This window comes from Capsicum annuum, unplaced genomic scaffold (assembly GCF_002878395.1).
Source record: "Capsicum annuum cultivar UCD-10X-F1 unplaced genomic scaffold, UCD10Xv1.1 ctg5471, whole genome shotgun sequence".
Classification (NCBI taxonomy): Eukaryota; Viridiplantae; Streptophyta; class Magnoliopsida; order Solanales; family Solanaceae; genus Capsicum; species Capsicum annuum.
In genome coordinates, this window is record NW_025862939.1 from 190012 (window position 1) to 196574 (window position 6563).

General features: G+C 31.1%; 1 non-coding gene across 1 annotated transcript; it reads left to right on the top strand.

Annotated features, from left to right (window-relative positions):
* The first annotated feature begins 4160 nt into the window (after positions 1-4160).
* Positions 4161-4247, top strand: TRNAS-GGA. The gene has a single exon. It is a non-coding gene; the product is annotated as a tRNA-Ser (tRNA).
* The last annotated feature ends 2316 nt before the right edge of the window (positions 4248-6563 follow it).

Consider the following 6563-nt stretch of genomic DNA (forward strand, 5'->3'; position numbering starts at 1 on the left):
ACATATATTCTACATCTTGAAACCAAGCCAATTTTGGCACCGCTTTATGATAATGAAACCAACCAGCAAAAAGCATTAACGCTGCAAAGACCAATGCCCCAATTGTTGTACAATAGAGTTGTAATTCACTAGTTATTCTAGATGCTCGCCAAATCTGAAGAAAAAAAAATAGAGGTTATTTGTATTCCTCGAAAACCCCCGCCTATGTCACCATTTAATATTTCTTGGCCCACTATTGGCCAAACCACCTAGGTAATAGGCCCAATGTGAGTTGGATTACTTAGCCATGCTTCATAATTAGAAAAATGATCATTATGAAAATACATGCCACTCAGCCAAAGAAAGATGATGGAGAGTTGACTGAAATGTGCACTAAATACTTTTCAAGAGATCTCCTCAAAATCACTGGCATGGCTATCAAAATTGTGAGCATCAACATATAGGTTCCAGATCCAAGTGGTAGTATCTGGCCATTTAGCTATTTCTCTTTAGAAATTATTCTGTCTGGCCCATTCCTCAGAAGAAGTTTTTACAGTATCCCTATATACCGAATTTTAACTTCTGGTTCTGGCGAACGAATAATCATTAAGTCCTCCTCTTTCTGGAAAACACATAGAAAGAGACCTGCCAATAGTCAAATAATTAGTGAACCTTAGAGATAGAGAGATATTTCTATAGAGAGATATTTCTATAATTAGTTCATTTCTCTTCTATTTTTCTATCTCCTATCTATCTATTTTCTTTAGTTATTTACTAGAGCAATTATGATCTAGAAGTCGATCCGACGTAAGTTTTTAGATCTATTATGACATAGTCTTAAGGCGCTCAACGGACCTTTTAACCTTTTAAAAGCCTTTTTGGGCTTTGGATAGATCCAAAAATGACTTTTTTTGTGCAACTAGTGTATATTCATAGAAGTTCTTAGATGGAGCTCTTTAATTTTTTACCTAGAAGATTGTAATTTCTCTATTCCAAATCACGCTAGTAGCCATTAGACATTAATAAGAGACATCCCCGGTATATATATATTTAGTGATTCAAGGGTTTCTTTTATTAGTTTTAATACTAATAACTAATAAGAATTTTGTTTAGTTCAATTTTTTTATTTTAATATTTAATATAAATAAATAGAATAAAAAAATTCTATTTTGTCCTCTATCTGTATTTTTTATTCCTAAAAAATAGTAGATAAATATAGAAGTAAAATAGAAGGCTTAGAAGGGAGATAATGAAATTATGTGATTGGGTTTTCCAAAAGCAAAGAAATGATCCGTTTTTAGTTAAATAAATTGATGGGTCCAACAAATAATTAATTATAACAAATATCTAAATTCTAAATAAAGGATAATAAATAAACGGGATCTTTTTTTATTTGAAACATCTCGTGATCTTCAACCAATTATGCGCTATAGCCTGCTTCTAATACTCAGCGGCTTGGTCGAACCAAGCCTCTGCAACTTTAGAATCTCCCTATTGAATGTCCTGTTCTCCCCAGCCAGAATAGGTAGTTCAATTCCTTCCGTTAGAACTGTACTTGAGAATATCTTACCTCATACGGCTCAATAGTAAATTCTTTTGGTGTCCCATTTTGATCTATACCATATCTATCTAATCAGATTTCTCATGGATCTATCCCAGTTTTAGGGTTAACCAAAAGAAAACTAGGTTAATTACATGAGTTTCAAACTAAAATTTGGATGAATAATTCGTTTATTTAGTTTTATATTTTTTCCCACCTTCAGAAGAATAAAGCATAGACATTTCTACTACTGTTAGAATCTTCTGAAAGGTAACTATCTCGGTTTCATAGATAAATTTATATAGAATCTTTGAAAAAGACTTTCTTTCATAAGAAAGAAAATACTTAATATCTTTAGGATCTGATCCTACACCGCTGCTCAAGACTTTAGTGGATCGACTCTATTACATAAGTTAATTCCTAATTCTTATCTCACATTATGAGATAAGTACGCTGTTATTATAGTATCATCCCAAAACCTTACTAATTGATCTTTATGGTGCCTCCTCTCTCTCTATCAATTAAAGCCTTAAATCCATAGAAAAAGTTGCTAGCCATTTTTATTTTTTCCTATTTTGACCTCTATGAAGTTTCTTTCCTTACTACAGCTGATAAAAATCATTGTTTTAGATGATGCATATGTAGAAAGCCTATTTGGTTCTAGTAGTTACTTTACTAGATTTTTATTTTTTATCTTTATATAGTGGAGATAGTCGCACATAATAACAGATCGCTGCCATATTATTAAAAGCTTGTGGTCAGAATGGGTTTCGTTCTGGTGCTCGAAAATAATATTCCAAAGGTTTCATATGTTCTCCATTACTTGTGTGGATAAGCCCTATATTATAGAGTATATAACTTCGATCATAGGGATCAATTTCTAGTTGTATATCTTCATAATAATTCTACAAAGCTTTCGCATAATTTCCTTTGGATTGAGCTGACATCCGTTACGGTCGTCATTCAATTGAAAGAATCTCCGTTCCAGAATTATACATGAGAATTTCTCCTCATATGACTCCTCCATTATGTGCATAATGAGAATAATACATAGAATCAAAATAAAGATTTAATGATGACAATATTCTCATTATAAACTCAGCAGGGCTAGTATTTTTACAAGAAATCTCTAGCCAACCTTCCTATGAGAGATTCTTCATTAACATCAAGCTTATTGGGACTAGATAGAAATGATAAGATAACTTTAACAATTTCTTTATTTTTAACACCTCCTAATTTACAGGAATTAGTCACTTAAATAGCCTTCGATGGTTAAACGGGTATCCAAAGGATGAACGAGATGGATGTTTGTTGTCCCAATCATTCTTTTAGTCCCAAGCCCGCTAAGGGAAGGTCTAACTTAGAATAAAGTTTTCGTGTTGTTGATTCCTAGGTGTAGCACTTCTTCCACTATGTTGACGATTAGCGCTAGTAGAGTAGGATTGACCCATAATACAAAACCTCTAGGTGTAACCTTTCACTTAATACTAGAATCGAGAATTGAAACATAGCATCTGAAGTTGTATTAATAGAGGATACTCGACAAAAGGAATTGTTTGATTTCCAAACTTCACCATCAAAAAGAGTAGATCTTTTTTTTCAAAAATTTTCTTGAATCATGTGTTTTTCTCCTCGTAAGACTGAGAGAAATGAATAAATATGAAATTAAAAAAAAAGAATCAAATCGCACCATCTCTGTATTAGGTAAATGCCTCTTTTTCTCCTGAAGTTGTTTGAATTACTCGTAATAAGATATTGGCTACAATTAAAAAGGTCTTATCTATAAAATTTCCATTTATACGTAATCTAGGCATAGGTAGCAATCCATTCTAGAATTCTTCTCATTACCTCTCGTGGGAAAAATATCCCACAAGAAAAGAATTGTATAGTATGAAATAACATAAAACCTTTTTTTTTAAGAAAAACAAAATATATGAATCTTCTATTCCAATTGTTCATTTTTGATAGGAGTCGCTAAGAAATAAGAAATATTTCAACGTAATTCGATTTCATACTAATGTAGTAGTATAGTAACTATTCCAATTTCGGTGAGGTTACAAATTAGAAGAGCTCGAGAAATAACAAAGAAGAAAAGAGATCGAATAATCATTCTATGATGAAAATAGAATAACTGACAATTTTTTGTACATAACGGATATACACTATTCAATCAAATCTCAATTTTTTTATGAATTTATATTCTAATAGAGGGGTCGGTATTTGATGTTGAGAACTCCAAAATTGAAAAGGAATTTGAAAAAAAAAATTGGTATGGAATCATAGTCTATATATATATAATTAGAATTATAATTTAAGAGTAGCCATTAACTATAGTCTAAAAGATATAGACCATCAATCAGTTGATTCATTCTAATTCATTGAATTAATCCGTTATAAAAATATCAGAAAAAGAAAGGAACGTTGTTTTGCAAACATGAATTGAATTTTTTTAACAATTTTTACGAAAAATTGTATCTTTATCCCGGAGCCTCGAAGGAAAGAAAAATCATTCTTTGCTTTGACTTTGATTAAAAATTTTTAGTTAAAGTTAAAATTGATTGGTCGTACCTAGTCCAATAATGGAATATGGGTTATGACTGACTCGCTATTCATTCGGTTTTGGGTTTATAATCATTATGTAGGAGAGATGGCCGAGTGGTTCAAGGCGTAGTATTGGAACTGCTATGTAGGCTTTTGTTTACCGAGGGTTCGAATCCCTCTCTTTTCGTAACTTCATTTAATTCACCAATTTTACTAACAATAAGGGCTCAAATAGCAATGGATATCATTATTCCAATACTTAGACCCTTCTTTGATCAAAAGATATAGATTCCCTATTCCTAATTGCTTTGACGCATAAAATAGAATACTAAAAAATAATCATAATCAAAATACTGGAAAGAAAAGAGTAGATAAGGAATGAAAATAGATCCTTGGTCTATGATACAAAAATGGGGGAAATCTAGATCAAACTAGGATTTATCTTACTTAATCTCTGGTTAATTTACCTTGCCTAAAGGAAAGAAAAATTTACGAACCCTTGGTTTTAGTCTGAGGCTTAAATCTGACGAGAATAATATTCTATGACTAGCAATTCATTTATTTTCAAACCGACCTATTTACTATCTATTGGTTGATTGACTAATCCTTTATATTGGAATGGGTGAAGGGTCAAATGATTTGGTAATTCCTCATGAGGAGATGAATCTAGAGAAAATTTGAATCAGAGCTCTGGATTTTTGTTCATCCTTTGCCATAATACTCTCTTAGAGTTTGTAGCGATAACTCGGTATATCTACTATATGACCATTAACTAAAATATGTCGATGGTTAACTAATTGACGGGCTGCGGGAATAGTTGAAGCCATACCCAATCGAAAAAGGATGTTATACAAGCGCATTTCAAGTAATTGTAGTAAAACTTGACCTGTTGACCCCTTGGCTTTTCTAGAGATACGAATGTATTTAAGTAATTGTCGTTCTGTAAGACCATAATAAAAATGAAATTTTTGTTTTTCTTCTAGGCGAATATGATATTGAGATTTTTTTTCGGAACACGATTGGTTTCTAAGATCATTTTCGGTCCTAGGCTTTTTATTAGTTAGTCCTGATAAACCCCCAGGCGTCGTATTTTTTTGAAACGAGGTCCTCGGTAATGCGACATAAAGACTCCTTATTCTTATTTCTTATTTAGTATTTCGAATTAATTCTTATTTTTATTTATTTTTTATTGAATTTTATTTTACAGAATAAACCTAAACTAAAACTAAACTGAACTAAATGAAGCAAAGTTTACTGGAATAGTAAACTTGTACTATTACTATTTAATATAAATACTATAAAGAAAAGAAGAATGGGGTGAATTGGATAAATATACAAAACCCCTTCTATTATATATAATCCTTTCTTGATATAATTGGAAGTTCCTATAATAAATTTATAGCTTTTGGAAAAGGAGGAAGGCGTTATTTCCCTATTCTTTGAGTTCAAAGAAACATTATCAATCATCTAAAAAATAGAAATAAAAGAATAGGGAAAATCCAGCTATCGAAATCAAATTGATGACCATCGCATTACAAATGCGATGCTCTAACCTTTGAGCTAAGCGGGCCCACATGACAGAAATCTTATATGCATAGTAATTGCCTAAACTACTGGAATTGGAATTATTAACTATTCAATATTATATTGAATATTCTAGATTCTAGAGCATAAGGATTACTATAGCAATCTAGAATTTCGATTTATCACAATTCTAATATTAATATCATTAAATAGTGATTGCAAATATTGTTAATATTCTTTTTATTTTCATTTTCAATTTAAATGGTAAATATTCTTTTTCATTTCTTTTTTTGGCATTTGAAATCTTTTTATTACAGTTCTATATTTGATTCTATATCATATATATCTCTCATTCTATATTTATTTCAAAATTATTTAATGAAATGGTTAGTTATAATTAATGAGACATTACTCCACTTTCAGGAAAAAGTAAAGATAAAAAACAAGAATCAATCGTTCAAGTATTCCAAATTGAATGGCAAAATGATAGGAAGGGAGACATATAGATGGTGTATAGATCCATCTATATTGAATTGCGGATTCCGAAATGATAAAATCATTTTTGATTGGATTAAAAAAGGTCGCCTATAGAAGATAGTTAAGAAAATCAAAGAGGATAAAACACGTTTTTGAGATAGGAATCGGTATCTAATGAATTCAATGCTTCCAGTATAAATTAAAGAAAAAGAAAAGGGAATGATATCACAAAAAGATCCTAATCTCAAAACAAAAAGAAAGGGGGATATGGCAAAATCGGTAGACGCTACGGACTTAATTGGATTGAGCCTTGGTATGGAAACTTACTAAGTGTTAACTTTCATTCAGAGAAACCCTAGAATGAACAAAAATGGGCAATCCTGAGCCAAATCCTATTTTCTGAAAACAAATAAAGGTTCAGAAAAAAAGGATAGGTGCAGAGACTCAATGGAAGCTATTCTAACAAATGGAGTTAAATGTGTTGGTAGAGGAATCTTTACAT